The following is a 19,055-nucleotide window of genomic DNA, read 5'->3' on the forward strand; positions in this document are numbered from 1 at the left end:
ACTTGTTTTTCCATTATTTATTTCCTGAACTAAAATGAAAAAAAAAAAAGGATAACGACTCGTTTTCCGATTTTCTGATTGTGTGCTCAGATCATAAATAGAAAAAATGAATAACGGGTTTAGACAAATTTGAATTTTGAATTTTAATTTAACACCTTAGCAGACATATACCAATGAAATCATTTTAAATAGATCAAGTACTATTGCGGTAACAGATTACAGCCATTTTAATAAGGGTGTGAATAGCAATCATGCTCTCCTGTAAGTCTCATTCGCTTACAGTTCGACTTTTGAACTTTTTTCATTATTATTTATTCGGGTATAACACACTGATAAATAATATGTATTACCTGATAAAAAATATTGGCACTAAATGCTGCACAAAACTCTTCCACTACTTGAGAAAAGCCGTAACGCGTAACCACCGCCTCATACTGTGTGAAACGCCCATAAGGAATCATGTGGCGTGGGATTAAATTTTAAAGTATAAAGACGGTAGCAGTCGGAACTCTGGTGTACTTTGGACAGAGCGGGCGGTCTGACTGACAATTGCCCACTCCCGACATCTTTTGACAGCATATCCGCACTTCATTCTGACCACGTACACCTCTGAGGAGCTGTTTGGTAGAAACCATTGTCAGTCAACAACAATCTTTTTTTGCAAGGATGTTTGAAATAGTTTGGCAGAAAATAGCCTACTTCATTTCTCAGTAGGGCAATATGGTTTTCATTTATGTTGCTTAGAAATTTGAGTGATGGGCTTTGTCCTATTTAATTTATGTTATTTATATTTCATAAATGTTTTCTGACATTTTTTTCTCTGCTGACAGTACAATGTTAAAATAATATTTATATTGACACAAACACAATTTTTGTATAGCATTTATAATTGTTATAGGCTACTTAATCGCTCTCTTTCCGTTAGAGACATTTGAATGTGAGATTCTAGAAACGAGATCTAAATTTTGCGGACCCGTTAGGTCAGGAAATAAACCGTGTGAACACAGAGTGTATTTTAAGCGGTTGCTGAATAGAACCTTGTGGGAGCGGGACGAAAAAAAACCTGTGCACTACAAATTTACAGATTTATTATTCACAACACTGAAATGGGAGGTGAGAAAGAGTTCATTAAGAGTATTTAATTTGTATCCATAGGCCTACTCCATGTAGCTGGCCCGCCATCTACTGGCTAAAAAAAATATTGGCCCGCGGCCAAAGTTACTTGCCGACCCCTGATCTAGCTCTTTCTTAGCTGATTAATTCACACACTGAAAATTGTCAGTTTGTCACTTTGAGCTCCAGTAGGCCTCAACTTCCTGTAAGTCAATGGTGACACTTTCAGCAGAAATAAACTGACACATATAATATGTTAAAAACATCTTAAAGCAACAGTTTGATCTTGTCATGAGATCCTGTGAGTGTTTGTCTCTGCTCTCTCCTGTAACTCTCTTCAGGACGTTTGTTGTTCATTTCTTATCAAATGTCTCGATTGTTTCTCTTCTCAGACTGATTTCAGAGTTTCTCTAATGGTTTTATGGAGCAGGAACAGATCGCCTGCTATAACTGTGTGTATGAAAGTGTCCTCTGATATCTTCACATGATTAATATTCAAATAACTATCAATAAACACACCAGGATATTGAATATCTGTGCCAGGAACCGGAAATACTGCTGTAATCATATTAAATGTTTATAGAATATAATAGAATGTTCTAGACAGGATATGAGAGATGAACATCAAACATCTTAAAGGGGCATTTCACCCATTTGAACATTGTTTTTTATTTAAAGTGGGTCATATATGTAGTCGAAATGTAAAATAAATTTTGAATTTGGTGCCTTTGTGACCGAGAAAAGACAAAAAATAACTTCAGGACGCATTTGTATGAAAGACAACAACTCCCACAATGCAGCATATTGCACAGCTCCGCAAGCCACTTCCACTAATCCAGAACAGCGCATCATGCCTATAAGAGAAATCACTCTTCCGTCTACAAGGCTAGCTACCACCAGAGCTTGAAATTCATTTCACATTCACACAAAATGTCTAGTTAGTTGGCGAACTCATTAGTGCATTACTCCTCGTTTGTATTTCTTTCGAAAAGGTGAATTATTGCATGGTACCTGGATGTTCAGTCAGAACATATGGGGTGCGAAACTAGGATAGTTCACAACACAAACGTCCGTGTCCTTGTCTGATTCAGAGATTTCGTCCAGGAGAAATTGTCATCGTTGGAATTCTTTGCCGCAGACAGTGGACTCTATCTCTGTGTTCGTAGCAGTTCGTAGTTGCATAGTGAGATCACCGGCGCCACCGGTCCGCCCTAACTCGAGCCAGTCCGGGCTCCTCGTCCGCGGCAGGCAGGTCTTCTGCCTCGGCTGCTCTTCGCTATAAAGCGGCTTGTAAAGGTAGCCACAAACACCTGATTCAAGCATCAGACTTCCGAAATCCTCTTCCTCTATATCATATTGAGCACTCTCCTCCGCTATTGTCATAACTTTACATCTGTCTCCACAGCGCCTGTTAGCTTAGCTTCAAACAAGATGGAGGATATTGCTTTCAGTTTCAGAGAGTAAAGTCCCTCCCACTGATCTGTAATAGGTCTGTAGCGTGAGCGGGTCCCGCCCCTGGGAAAGATGAGGAACTAGTGCTTGTAGTCTCAACAGAAATCCCCCCCTCTTACACTTCCTCCTACAATGACGCAAAATGACGATTTTTGCGTCATTGTAGGAGGAAGTGTAAGAGGTAAATAACGGATTTCTCCCGTATCAGGGGAAAATGAGAGAGTGTTGCACGACCATTCAATAGTATGACTGGGTTTCTAACAATGCAAAGCTTAATGCAAATGGGTGAAGTGTCCCTTTAATGTTGAGATTTAGTGGGTTAGGGTTAGTTGAATGTTCAAACTAAAAATCTTCAGTCTCACACTGACGTTATACAGCGCTGATGGAGCTTCAGATCTCTATAGAAAGACATTAAAAATCAATAATCCTGTTATCTCTCCTGGATCTGATGTCATAAACTAGTATGACAGTAGCCACACCCACCAGAGCAGAGAGGACCAATCGGATCACAGATTCAGTAGGACCACAACAGTGAGAGAGTCAAGAGAGAAGAGAGCATTTTATTGTCATTCCAAAACATGACACATGAGCTGGAACGAAATAAGATACTGAGGTCCGGTTAAAACAACTCATAAATAATGACTAAAAACTTCATCATGAATAAAATACAATAAATACAGATAACAAATCATACACAACAATATATACACACTAAAACCCTGAAGAATTAGCAGCATAGTAGAAACAGTGTAACTTTTAGGACAAAATGTCATTTTCAGTTCTGGAGTGTGGCAGAGTTAATAAGTCTGACTGCTTTTGTAAACAAGCTGTTCTTTAACCTGGTTGTTCTGGTTCTAATGCTGCGTAGCCTCCTGCCTGAGGGGAGAGGGACACATAGTCTATTGGCAGGGAGGGAGAGGTCTTCCATAATGCTGGCAGCCCTAGTCCTGCATCTGTTGATGTATGTGTCTCCGATTGTCCGGAGACTGTATCCGATGATTTTCTCTGCCATCTTAACAACATGCCTTCCTATCTCTCACAGAGCAGTTTCCATACCACACTGTAACACACGATGTGAGAATGCCCTCCACCACACACCTTTAATAGATGTAAGGACTGTAGTTCCCAAACCAGCCCGTTTGAGCCTCCTCAGAAAATATAGCCTTTGGTGAGCCTTTTTTCAGTTTTCCAACTGAAGTTGTCATTGACGTGTACTCCGAGATATTTGTAACTGGAGACAACTTCCACCTCAACAATATGGTTACTCGAATGTCTGGCAGAGCAATCATATGTCAGCAGTGTGTACAGCATCAGGCTCAGGACACAGCCCTGCGGTGAGCCGGTGTTAAGAACAATGGTGGAAGAAATTATGTTATGGATTTTTACAGACTGTCTTCTATTAGTTAAAAAGTCCAGTACCCAGTTGCACAGTGAATAATTCAGTCCAAGAGTCTCCAGTTTATGTATCAATGTCTGTGGAATGATTGTATTAAAAGCAGAACTAAAATCCATAAAAAGCAGTCTCGCATAGGTGTCTTTGCTGTCAAGGTGGGTAAGAGCCAGATGTACAACTGATGAGACAGCATCTGCAGTGGACCTGTTCTTTCTATAAGCGTACTGGTTCTGGTCAATGCTGGCATCAATTTTCTCACAGATTTGAGTCATGACCAGCCGCTCAAAGCACTTCATCACTATCGGGGTGAGTGCTACCGGGCGATAGTCATTCAAGCATGACACTGTAGTAGTCTTAGGCACAGGAATGATGGTAGCAGATTTGAAGCATGATGGTACAACTGCTTTTGAGAGTGAGATATTAAAAATGTCAGTCAGTACCTCTGAGAGCTGATGTGCACAGTCTTTCAGGACCCTGCCTGGGATGTTATCCGGGCCTGCAGCTTTCCGTGGCTTGACTCTCTGTAGGGCCCTCCTGACATCTTCTGTGGTTACACTGGGTGGCTGCTCACCAGGTGGTATAGTGAGTCTAGTGCTAGTAGTGGTGTTGGAGGCCTCAAAGTGAGCATAAAAAGTGTTGAGAGCATCAGGAAGAGATGGATCTCTGGGGCATTCAGTGTCTTTTCTTTTGTAGTCAGTGATCCTCTTAATGCCGGCCCACATCCTCTGGGGGTCGTTGGTAGAAAAGTGGCCCTGTATCTTAAGAGCATAATCAGCCTTAGCTCTTTTAATGCTGGTACTCAAGTTTCTCCTTGCAACTCTAAGCACCTCAGTGTCGCCGTTCCTGAATGCTGAATCTCGTGCTCTCAGAAGCGGTCTGACCTCAGCAGTAAGCCAGGGCTTCTGGTTTGGGTGGATAGTTATTGTTCTGGTGGTATATATACTCCTCCAGATCCACCTCTCCAGCATTTGTCGCTGCCTCCCTGAAGACCTGCCAGTCAGTACACTCAAAGCCGTGTTGCAACACAGAGGCAGCGTTACTGGGCCACACTGTGACTGACTTTTGTGTTGGTTTCATTGTCTTCACAACAGGGCTGTAGGAGGGGACAAGCATGACAGAGATGTGATCGGACAGTCCAAGGTTTGGAAAAGGGACCGCTCTGTAGCCTCGGATCTATCTGTGTATACACGATCAAGGGTATTATTCCCCCGGGTCGCAATAGTGACATGTTGGTAAAACATTGGTGTAATGTCCGTCAAATTGGCATGGTTAAAATCTCCAGCAATCACATAAAATGCATCTGGGTGCTTGTTTTGGAGAGAGACTATGTTTTCATGTAGTTCTCCTAGCGCCTCACTAGCTTTTGCGCTCAGGGGGATGTAAACAACTACAATGAACACCGCTGTGAACTCTCGTGGTAGGTAGTATGGCCAGCATTTGATAGTCATATATTCAATTGCTTCAGAGCAATGAGTGCTAATAATGGAACAGTTAGTGCACCAACCTTTGTTGATATACACGCAAAGTCCACCTCCCCGAGTCTTCTCCGACAACCGACTCCGGTCGGCTCGTTGGAGTAGCATGCCGCTAATCTGGAGCACTGAATCTGGTACATTGTCATTAAGACATGTTTCCGTCAATAAAAGAACACAGCAGTTCCTCATCTCCTTGTACACGTTAATTCGCAGCCTTAGTAATCCATTTGTTGTCCAACGCCCGGACATTTGCTAAAAAAAGAGATGGAATCACCAGTCTGTTGTTGTTAGACTTTAGCTTAGCCAGCAGGCCGGTTCGCTGGCCCCTCTTCTGCTTCCGAGCACACCGCTTTCTTTTGCCTGTTACATACAGCCTGTGCCGGGCTATGCAACAGAGAGGGGAGACCACGCGGATTAGTTGATTTCAATAATATATTTATTAAAGATAAAGAATGAGCAACGTAAAGTAAATAAAGTCAGTGTAAGTGTTAAACTTAAGAAACGAAAACGTATGCAATCAGGGTATATGAAGTGTCCTGCAAAAGGAAACAAAAACAGCAGAACGGTGCAGGAGAGAAGGAGAAGCGGCGGGCCCTTTCAACCAGGTCTGGAGAGCTTTTAACACCCAGGATACTGGAAACAAGCACACGCGGTCCTGGAGCAATCACCCGCAACACGCCACACCTGTGCTCCGCTCACCTATTAGGGGAGACGCAACGAACAGGCAAACCGCAGAGGAGGAGGAGCTAACAGGTCCGAGACCGTAACACCCCCTCCCTTAAGACAGAGGCCCCTAAAAAGGCCTCTGCAAAAAACCCACACAACAAAATAAACAATTTTTAGTCTTAAAAATAATTCCTATATCTAAAAGTGAGCACTTAACTTTAATTCCGAGATGTAGATAAACTGCATACATGGACTGGACAGAAGAACTCTTTTGTCCACAGGCCCCCAACCCCTCTACCCTCCAGCAGCTCCAATCGCCCTCCCCCATGCCAGAACTCCAGCAAATCCCGGTACCTGGAAAGCTACATTTAAGCAGACTAGGCAGAAGAAGAGAGTGTAGAAACAGGAAGAGAGAAAGATGGGACAAGACAAAACATTCACTCCAGCCCACCCGGAGCACGGGACAAAGCGTCAGCCATAACATTGTCCACGCCCCGAATATGCCGTATCTCTAAATTGTATGGCTGTAAAAATAAAGCCCAGCGCATAAGGCGCTGACTAGGACTCTTTAAAGAGTGGAGAAATGTCAATGGATTATGATCCGAATAAACAGTGATAGGAACAGCACCCCCAGCTAAGTATACATCAAACTGCTGTAGACCCCAAACTAAAGCCAATGTTTCCTTCTCAATAGTTGAATAATTCAACTGATGACAATTAAACTTTCTTGAGAAGTAACATGTTGGCCTGTCCACCCCCTGCTCATCACTCTGCAGGAGCACTGCACCAGCCCCCACATGGCTTGCATCAACCTGCATCCGAAAAGGCTGATCTAGACGGGGTGCCATCAAAACTGGAGCAGAGGTCAACAACAACTTGACATTATCAAAAGCAGTCTGAGAGGTCACCGTCCATTCAAACTTCACTTTAGCTTTTAACAGGTTAGTCAAAGGGGCTACCACCGTAGAAAAGTTGGAACAAAAACTACGGTAATACCCTACCATCCCCAAAAAGCGCCGCAACTCGGTTTTGGTGGTAGGAGCAGGAAACTTATCAATAGCCACCACTTTAGCATGGACCGGCTTCACTTGCCCCTGCCCTACGATCTTCCCCAAATATGCAACTGTGGCCTGGGCAAACTCGCACTTGGCCAAATTTACAGTGAGGCGAGCGTCAGCAAGCCTAGTAAAGAGAGCCCGAATACGGTCCAGATGTTCAGACCACTCCTCGCTATACACAACCACATCATCAAGGTACACAGCACATCCCTGCAAACCAGAAACGACACGGTTCATAAGTCGTTGAAATGTGGCTGGAGCATTTCGTAAACCGAAACTCATAACGGAGTAAGAATATAGTCCAGATGGTGTTATAAAAGCTGAAACTTCCTGAGCTCTAGATGACAAAGGGACTTGGTAATAACCTTTCAGCAAGTCAAACTTACTCACAAACCTTGCAGATCCTACACAATCAACACAATCTTCAACTCTTGGAAGAGGAAAAGAATCCGATTTCGTGATGTTATTCAATTTACGATAATCGGTACAGAATCTATGTGTCCCATCAGGTTTACTGACCAATATACAGGGTGAAGCCCAACTCGAATAGGAAGGCTTAGCCAACCCATTATCCAACAGGTACTTCACCTCTGCCTCTAGATGTCGCTGTTTGTCTTGTGACACCCGATAGAACCGCTGTCTTATTGGTTCTGAGTCACCAACATCAATATCATGCTCAATTAAATGAGTACATGATGGTGTATCTGAAAATAAAGAAGGAAAATCAGACAACAAAGACGACAGTTCTGATGCACGTTCCTCGGGCAAATGTCCAAAAAGTGTATTCAACTCCGCCAGTTTTTCAGAGTTCCTCAGACGAGGTTTCAGCACACCGTCATCAGGACCTACCATATCCTCACCACTACGTGCTGCCACCATGTAGGGAGTCTCAAAGGCCCTATGAGCCTCAACAGCTGCGGCTTAAGAAACGGGCATAACCAGGTCACTAGACTCTGCTGTCCCAGAGACCGTAGACCTGCTATAATAGGACTTCAACAGATTTATGTGACAGAGCTGAGTGGAACGCCTACGATTTGGTGTGGAGAGTAAATAATTCAGGTCTGACACCTGTCGAACAACCCTATAAGGACCTGTATATTTTGCAAGGAAAGGAGAGTTTGCTATTGGCAACAAGGCCAAAACCTGATCGCCAGGACTGAAGACCCTTGGCTCAGCTCGACGGTCATACCAACTCTTCATTCTCTGTTGGGCTTTAGTCAGGTTGTCCGTCGCCATCTCACAGGCTAAAAGCAGCCTACGCCGAAAACCATTTACGTAGTCCAACAAATTAACAGGAGACTCAGGACACTTCAGCTCCCCCTGTAAGACTGCTAAAGGCCCACGAACTCTATGGCCAAAGACCAGATCATTAGGCGAGAAACCCGTGCTCTCCTGGGTAACCTCTCGTACCGCCAACATTAGCCATGGCAGCCCCTCTTCCCAGTCTCTGTTAAGCTCAACACAATAACCCCTGAGAAGCGATTTCAGCGTCTGATGAAAACGCTCCAGAACCCCTTGGCTCTGGGCGTGATAAGCACTACTACGTTGATGTTTCACACGCAACTCCTCGAGCACTTCTCTGAACATGCGTGACGTAAAGTTAGAGCCTCTGTCAATCTGTATAATATGAGGGATACCGAAAATAGAGATAAACTGTGAAAGGGCTTTCACCACAGATCTAGTTGTTATTGTACGCAAAGCATAGGCAGCAGGATATCGGGTAGACTGACACATCACCGTCAGCAGGTAAACACACCCTGACTTAGATGGAGGCAATGGTCCCACACAATCAATTAACAGATGCTCAAATGGTTTTCCTACAGCTGGAATAGGGTAGAGTGGAGCTGGCTTTGACACCTGATTAGGCTTCCCTGTTAACTGGCATACATGACACGTCTTAATGAAGGATGCCACATCCTTCTTTAGGCGAGGCCAATAGAAGTACTTCATAAGACGGTCATAGGTTTTTCTTACCCCCAAGTGCCCAGCTACCTCGCCATGAGCTGTCTGTAGGACCAAATCTCTAAACTTAACTGGTACTATCACCTGAAACACTGGATCCTCAACCCCTTCGTCAGTGTGAGAAGACCACTTCCGAATCAACAACCCGTCCTGAACACAATAACCCCTCACTGCATTGCGCAACTCCTCAGGTGGTAACACCCCAACGAACAGATCTTTTAATGTCTCATCCTCCTTTTGAGCTGCAACAAAATCACTATGAGAGAGAGAAGAAGGTAAATTAGGCACAATAACAGACTTAAACTCTCTAGTCTGGGAAACATCATCATTAGAGCCACGGCTCATAGCCCGTGTCACTGCACAAGCGGTAAAGACAGAATTCTGACCACAAACATCACTGTCATCTGGAATAGAGGGAACATTCTTAACAATTACAGGGGGCGGTATATCACGCCAGACACGCTCTCCAGCCAGATTGTTACCCAAGAGAAGATGGACGCCCTCTATAGGTAAGGAAGGGCGGACTGCTATCTTTACTTCCCCCTGTACTAAATCAGACCGCAGATTAATTCTGTGCAAAGGAACAGAAACAACCTGCAACCCAATCCCCCGGACTAAAATATTATTCCCAGTACTCGAGTCAGCAGAAAAAGGCAAAACAGACTCCAAGATAAAAGACTCAGATGCCCCTGTATCCCTAAGTATTTTAACTGGCACCTGGATGGAACTACCCACCAGTGAAACAAGACCATCTGTAACGAAAGGAAAGTAACCACTTCCACCCGTTATAACTGGATCAGCCCTACCGTTTCTCCCACTAACTTCAGCAGAACTCAGGCCCGATGGCTGAGGTGAAATCACAATGCCTTCGGTTTTAACCTCAGTCTCACCCACCAAAACTTTAGCAGGTATCACTGACTCAGATACAGCAAGTGTGACCCCCCTAACAACCTCAGTACCCTTTCTCTGACTTTTCCCCTTTAAAACAGGACAGTCTTTCTTCCAATGCCCCTTTTCCAAGCAGTATCGACACACATCAGCATCATTCTTAGCCTGACTAGCAGGTGTAAACGCAGAAAACCTAGAATCTCTGCGAAAACTCACAGCACCTCTGTGTGACTGATTTGAGTGTGAATCTATTCTACTCTGAGTAGGTGACTCAAATGAACCCAGCGAAGACCCCAAAACTCTATTGAAACGTCCAAAACGTTGTTCCTGATAAACCTTACCTGTATTATAGTTTTCTTTAAAACTATACTTATGTGTCAAAGCAAAATCATCAGCCATGACTGCGGCTTCCGCTGCGGTTTTCATCTTATGCTCAAATACATGGGTAGCGACACGCTCAGGAAGAATATTTCTGAACTGTTCTAAAACAATGAAATTAGACAATTCTTCAAAAGTAGTAACTCCCACTGCAGAGCACCAATGATTAAAGTAGCTGTTAAACTCCCTCGCTACTTCTGTATATGTCTGTTTGTCTCCTTTTTTCCAACTGCGAAACCGCAAACGATAAGCTTCAGGAACTAATTCATAAATTTTAAGCACTGCCTCTTTTACTTTGACATATTTTTTTCTATCTGGCACAGGCAACGCAATAAACGCTTCTTGTGCTCTACCTATAAGAACACTTTGGAGTAACAACGTTCTTTCAGAGTCAGACCAGCCACGGTCATCAGCCACACTCTCAAATAAAGAAAAGAAAATATCTGGATCTCTCTCATTGAATTTCGGCAGCAACCTAACCATGTTAGATATATCAGGGGACCGCACAGACCCCCTAGGAGGAGTACCCTCATCCCCATCAACTGGAAGCCTACCTTCAGCACTCAGTCTCAACCGTTCTAAAGCCACATCACGTTCACTTTTTATTCTTTCCATCTCTAATTGACGCTCTGCCTCACGTTGAGCTTCTCTCTCTCGACGTTCTGCCTCTCTCTCTTTCTGCTCTGCCTCACATTGAGCTTCTCTCTCTCGACGTTCAGCTTCTCTCTCTTTCTGTTGCATTTCTATCAACGTCTTATGTTGCTCAAACGTAAGTGACATTTTAGAAAACTCTGTCGAAAGAGGTGTCGACGTTGCTTCTCCGAACTCTAACTCCTCCATAATTAGAGATGCAGGTGACGAAAGAATATTCCTAACGACCAATTCCGCCTGAACTGACACTCTGATCTGGGTTAATTTCGCTGTTCTGGGTAAACCCAGGTCAAAGTTATAATGTTCGCAAACTTGACGCAACTGATCCTTTCACGGACTGCGCATGCGTCGCGACTGAGTGCGTTGTTGTGTTTGGAGCTCCGTCGAATTAATTCAGAAACCTTGATTTTCTTCTTTACACTCTTTTACAAACGAACTTTTTCATTTTTATAGCGCGTGAACATATCTGGAATACTATTCTCCTTAAAAAACAATCGGATTGCTCTGATATCGCTACTTATATCCAACCTTTCGAACTTCCGCTACTAGCCTTAGCCCGCTAGCATTACACGCGTGGTCGCGCCTATCGATCGACTTATTTACACCCGTATCACTGAAAGCTACAATTCGCCATTATAGCACATCTGCTATAATGGCGAATATAACGGATGTGTGTCTAACGTTACCTTTGAGTGCAGGTGAGGACACCTTCGAGCTGCATTCTGTGCAGTTAGAGCTGGAATCCGTGGAGAAGCAGATCCGCGACCTACTAGAGAGACAGGCCGAGCTACGAGATCGGCGATTCGCGCTTGAAACATCACGCGCCGATGCTCACAAGTCAGTGGTTAGTAACCTTTTGACTCCGACCTCGTCTACTCCGTGTGTTTCTCTGCCCAGGATGCGATCATCCCTGGTTTCATTCACTCCGGCACCGACACAACACCATGGACCCTGGGTGATTCCACAGCGGAAGACGCGGGCCAGGACCAGAGCTAGGACCTCTCCGCCCCTCCCGGCCTTCGAGATCTCCACCCGGAACCGCTTCTCCCCTCTACGCGAGACGGAACGCGACGCTGTGATCATCGGCGATTCCATTGTCCGGCATGTCCATGCTACCATAGGTAAAGGTAAGGTGCACACTCACTGCTTTCCTGGTGCTCGTGTTCTCGATGTCGCTGCACAGGTTCCCGGGATTCTGAATGGTGACGAGCCCGTCGGAGCTGTCGTGCTGCACGCGGGAACGAACGACATCAGGCTGCGGCAGTCGGAGGTTCTGAAGAAGGACTACAGGAGCCTGATCGAGACGGTACGCAGTACATCGCCTGAAACAACGATCATCGTGTCTGGACCGCTTCCCACTTACCGACTAGGACACGAAAGGTTCAGTAGATTATTTGCTCTAAATGAATGGTTAATGTCATGGTGTAATGAACAGAGACTGCTCTTTGTAAATAATTGGAATCTGTTCTGGGAGCGACCTAGGCTCTTCCGTGCTGATGGCCTTCACCCCAGCAGAATCGGAGCGGCTCTTCTGTCGGACAACATCTCCAAGATGCTACACACCATATGACTAGTAAGTCAAAGTCCAAATCACACTCTTTGCTGTCCAAACTTAATTGATATAAGTACCAATGTAGAACATTATATTGAAACTTTGTCTATTCCTCGTTTAGTGAGATCAAATAATAAATCTACTGCAGGATCTAGGAAAAATCTAATTGTGATTAAACCAGAAAATCTCAATATTAGTGAACAAAAACAATTTATAAAACTAGGTCTTTTAAACATTAGATCGCTTACACCTAAGGCGGTTATTGTAAATGAAATGGTCACAGATAATAGTTTCGATGTATTTTGCCTTACTGAAACCTGGCTTAAACCAAATGATTATTTCGGTCTTAATGAGTCTACTCCATCAGGATACTGTTATGAGCATGAGCCCCGTCTGATTGGTCGTGGCGGTGGTGTTGCTATAATCTATAAAGATATTCTTACTGTTACTCAGAAAACAGGTCACAGGTTTAATTCGTTTGAAGTACTTGTGCTAAATGTTACTCTCTTAGATGTAAGAAAGAAATCCCTATTATCTCTAGCCTTGGCTACTGTATATAGACCGCCAGGGCCTTACGCTGATTTCCTAAAAGAGTTTGCAGACTTTCTCTCAGATCTTTTGGTCAATGTCGATAAAGCATTAATTGTTGGAGATTTTAACATACACGTAGATAATTCAAATGATGCGTTAGGGGCTGCGTTTACAGATTTATTAAACTCCTTTGGGGTCAAGCAAAACGTAACTGGTCCCACTCATCGTCTTAATCATACGCTAGATTTAATTATATCACATGGAACAAATCCAACCGATATAGATATTATACCGCAAAGTGATGAAGTCACTGACCATTACATGGTCACTTGCATACTACGTACCGCTGAAATTTGTCATGTTGCGCCACGTTATCGACCAGGCAGAACAATCCTTCCAACAACTATAGATAGATTCTCAAATAGCTTACCTGATCTATCTCAGCTGCTTAGTAAACCCAAACAAACAGATGAACTAGAGGAAATGACTAGCACTATGAGCACCATTTTCTCTAGTACATTAGACATCGTTGCACCAATTAGATTAAAAAAGGTTAGAGAGAAAACTAAAGCACCATGGTACAACAGTGCTACGCATGTTCTAAAGAGAGAAACTCGTAATTTAGAGCGTAAATGGAAACAAACTAATTTAGAGGTTTTTAGAATCGCTTGGAAAGACAGCATGTCACGTTATAAAAAGGCCCTAAAAGCAGCCAGGGCTGAGCATCTCCGCAAACTAATAGAAAACAACCAAAATAAACCTAGGTTTTTATTTAACACCGTGGCTAGACTAACAAATAAACAGACGTTACCTGAGCAAAATATTCCGTTACAGTGTAGTAGTAATGATTTTATGAATTTCTTCACTGAGAAAATAGAAAGCATCAGAAATACAATTGTAAATGTACAATCTTTAATGGTGTCTTATGATTCAGCCTCAATTATCGCCCCTCAAGAAAAACTACAGCGCTTTGCAACTATAGGACAGGAAGAGCTAAATAAACTTATCATTGCATCTAAACCAACAACGTGTTTATTAGATCCAATACCAACTAAACTACTGAAACAAGTGTTACCTGTAGTGGAAGAGCCTCTCCTCAATATTATTAACTCGTCTTTATCTTTAGGTCATGTTCCAAGAACATTTAAACTGGCAGTTATAAAACCTCTCATTAAGAAACCACAATTAGATCATAATAACCTAGCAAATTATAGACCAATTTCAAATCTTCCATTTATGTCTAAAATTCTAGAAAAAGTGGTGTCCGCTCAACTGTGCTCTTTCTTACAAGAAAATGACATCTATGAAAAATTTCAGTCAGGATTCAGACCGCATCATAGCACAGAAACTGCGCTCGTTAAAATCACAAATGATTTACTTCTAGCTTCTGACCAAGGCTTTATCTCAATATTAGTTTTACTTGATCTTAGTGCTGCGTTCGACACTATAGATCACAAAATACTCTTAGACCGACTACAAAACTACACTGGTGTTCAGGGACAGGCATTAAACTGGTTTAGATCATACTTATCAGACCGTTACCATTTTGTCTGCTTAAATGGGGAAAAATCGAAGATAACGTCAGTAAACTATGGAGTACCGCAAGGATCTGTGTTAGGCCCTCTGCTATTTTCAATATATATGCTACCACTTGGTAATATTATAAGAAAACATGGAATTAATTTCCACTGTTATGCTGATGACACTCAATTATATATTTCATCACGACCAGATGAAAACAATAAATTATCTAAATTAACAGAGTGTGTTAAAGATATAAAATACTGGATGACATGTAATTTTCTGCTATTAAATTCAGATAAAACGGAGGTATTACTTATTAGTCCAAAAAACTGCCCACAAAACCTCTTACAATACAACTTTAATTTAGAAGGGTGTCCTGTTACTTTATCCTCTACAGTAAAAGACCTGGGTGTTATATTAGACCGCAACTTGTCTTTTGAAAATCATATTTCATATGTTACAAGAACAGCCTTTTTCCACCTTAGAAACATTGCTAAGCTACGTAACATGCTATCAGTTTCTGATGCAGAAAAGTTAGTTCATGCATTCATGACCTCGAGACTAGATTACTGTAATGCTTTATTAGCTGGTTGTCCTGCATCCTCAATAAACAAGCTACAGTTAGTCCAAAATGCAGCTGCTAGAGTTCTTACTAGATCAAGAAAATATGATCATATAACACCAATACTGTCGTCTCTACATTGGTTACCTATAAAGTTCCGTATCAATTACAAAGTATTACTACTGACCTATAAAGCCCTAAATGGTTTAGCTCCCGTGTATTTAACGGAACTTCTATCGCCCTACAATCCATCGCGCTCTTTAAGATCACTAAATTCGAGGCTTCTGGTCATTCCTAGGATATCTAAGTCCACTAAAGGAGGGAGGGCGTTTTCACATTTAGCTCCTAAACTGTGGAATGGCCTTCCTGATATTGTTCGAGGCTCAGACTCGCTGTCCAAGTTTAAAACTAGATTAAAGACGCATCTCTTTAGCCAAGCATTCACATAATACTTACCTTTTATACTACAGTTGAATCAGATTGAATGCATTAATATTACGAACAGCAGCTACGCTAATTATTTCCCATCTGCTTTTCTGTTGTTATCTCGGGACGCCAGTCCCGAGGTAAATACAGATCGTCAGCTCCAGTTTGTATCCAGCCTCTCATGGAAACTACAGATTCTCCAACACCCGTGCAGAGACGACTCAGCGCCTGTGAAGAGACGACTCGACGCTGGCGATATGTTTATGCCCTAAATCAATACATGATTAACTAACTGTATTTCTCTATGTACATTTCTGAAATGCACTTTCTGTAAAGCTGCTTTGAAACAATATGTATTGTGAAAAGCGCTATACAAATAAATTTGAATTGAATTGAATTGAATTTGTCAAATTATTCAGAACCTCCACAGATGGAGCTAAAAAAAAATCCTCCAAACTAGCCATAAAAATTAAACTAATTCTACAGCATACAATTCTTACAGATACTAAAGAAAAACGAGCTCACCTTTTCAAATGTAAGCGTGGCCACAACACTGCGCATCAAGACGAGACAAAATGGAGCTGCCCTGTAAAAAGGAAAAAACAAAAAAAACAGCGATCCTCTTCATGCATATCCCAAGGACAGAGATTTTTAATACACAATATCAGCGGTGCCTCAACTCCCCCGACAAAATGTCGTTAAAGCAGGCATCCACGACGGTGCCCTCTGCCCAGGATAGCACAAAAATAACAAACTAAAATAACAAACAAAAATAAAACAAACTTGACGGGCAATCGCAACGCTCCGCTAATTATTTTATCGAATACTTTATCAATAGACTCAATATTGAACGCGCAGTGCAGACCCACACTTACCAAACAATAGCTCACCGCAATTTCTTAAACCTGGCTTAGACTACTTCAAAACAGCTCAGGCACAAATGTAACAATTTTCTCCTCCTCTCCGCACCAACAACGAAAAATAATTAAAATAACTTCGAACGCAATTAATTTTCAAACTAATCCACATGCGTCTCCCCAATGATTCAAAACAAAACGTTCAACTCAATGAACTATCAAAAAGCGCTTTCCAAATCAAACGAATGAAAACGGTCCTTATATGTTAAGCTTCTAACGACTAGGCTATTCAAAACCTAGTTATAAGCATCAAAAACATATATTTACCGATATTGTTCCAAATCCTTATTTTGACGAACCCCCCAGTCTTTTTGTCGTTTCAGATCCCGAACGTTCAAATCCTTTGACGAGCCACCAATCTGTTACATACAGCCTGTGCCGGGCTATGCAACAGAGAGGGGAGACCACGCGGATTAGTTGATTTCAATAATATATTTATTAAAGATAAAGAATGAGCAACATAAAGTAAATAAAGTCAGTGTAAGTGTTAAACTTAAGAAACGAAAACGTATGCAATCAGGGTATATGAAGTGTCCTGCAAAAGGAAACAAAAACAGCAGAACGGTGCAGGAGAGAAGGAGAAGCGGCGGGCCCTTTCAACCAGGTCTGGAGAGCTTTTAACACCCAGGATACTGGAAACAAGCACACGCGGTCCTGGAGCAATCACCCGCAACACGCCACACCTGTGCTCCGCTCACCTATTAGGGGAGACGCAAGGAACAGGCAAACCACAGAGGAGGAGGAGCTAACAGGTCCGAGACCGTAACATGCCTCTGAGCCGGCGTATGGTACAACGCCATGCCGTTGTCCTCAGAAACTCCATCCTGCCCAGCTCTGACTTCAGGTTCTGCGGTAGTTTTGCATCATACTTGCTGTTAAGTGGACAGAGTCTGAGAAATAAAAACATCAAACTGAGATCAGATCAGTCAGTAAACGGTTTGTAAAGTCATTCTGTGAGTTTTATTATGATTATATATATATATAAATTACACTGCCTGAGAGGCCAACATCTGAATAATGAAAATAAATAATCTCAGATTTGATCATTTCAAGACATCAAATACTTTAATTAATTTAAAAGTGAAGTGAATAATATTCTAGCAGTAAACACAAACAAAAGATGACGAATGAAAAGATAATAGATAAACAGGTTTTTATATGAACCAATAACTAAGCAAAAAATAGACAGACTTTTACTTCACATAAGAGTCACACTCAAACTAATGCTGTTGGGTATTTGAGCTTCATATTTATTATATATTTTATATTATTTTATTTAATAGATCACAAATAACTGAGTTTAGAGCTGAACTATATGAGACTAACTGTGAATGTTAATCTTTGACTAATTTCAGCAGTTATAAAATGATTGTGGGAAACGGGAAGACTCCTCTAGTGGTCATCAAGAGCACTTCATTATTTAATGTGACATTTTTATTTTTGAAAATAATTTATAGGAAAAATGACTCATGACTCATTGATTACTCTGTGAGGAAACAAACAAATGTACAGAATTTATTGTATTTTATAAACATTAATTTCTTAAATCTAACCGTGACAGAAAGTTTATAAACAATAAAAAGTTTTTTTTTGTTTTTTGTTTTTTTGAAAAAAAGTGTACAGAGTAATAAACAAATTACAATTTAATAGTAAATGAAAAAAAATATTTCTGAAAAAGAATAATGATCTTAAAGGTCCCATGACATGCTACTTTTTGTAGGCTTTAATATAGGCCTTAGTGGTCCCTAGTACTGTATCTGAAATCTCTTTCCAAAAATTCAGCCTCGGTGCAGAATTATAGCCACTACAAGCCAGTCCCAGAATGAGCTTCCTTCAGACAGGCCGTTTCGGTGTCTGTAGCCTTAAATGATAATGAGGAGGAGAAAGGCGGCGCAAGGTGGAGGGTGGGTGTGGCCTTGACCATCTTGCGCAACGGTACCGTGGCGTGCATGTTTACGTTGGATATAGCAATGGCACGAAGACACGCAGTCTTTCAAGCATTTCAGTTTGACCCAGAATCTGATCCGGATGGAGAAGCAACGGATGAAGAAGTTGCAACTCAGCGGCTCCAGCAGGACGTTTCCGAATGGTTAGTTTAAAATATTATGTCTGGATACGGTACTTTATTCGGATGGTTTACAGTTATTATCATGTAGCTAACGCTAACCTACTGTTGCCTTTTCATGAGAGATCTGTAACGTCTGTGTTTATCTTATTACAATTACATCAAGCTCTGCGATCTTGAAATGCGGATATCGCGCGCGCCATATAACCAACAGGAAAACGGTTATCCAAATAACAAAGAAGTGTACAACACTCGCGTTACAGTGTGTGTATTCACACACATAAACTGCATAGCTGCATAGCTAATGTTACAGCCACATTCTACGTGTAACAATCTAGGCAACCATAAACAGTAAAGCAACACACTTATCATTAGTTGACTTACTTGTCTGAGGTGTGTAGCTGAGCCAAAGAGAGTGATCCAGACTTTAGTTTCAGACGTT

Source organism: Abramis brama, assembly GCF_963993115.1.
Source record: "Abramis brama genome assembly, chromosome: 6".
In the NCBI taxonomy this organism is placed as follows: domain Eukaryota; kingdom Metazoa; phylum Chordata; class Actinopteri; order Cypriniformes; family Leuciscidae; genus Abramis; species Abramis brama.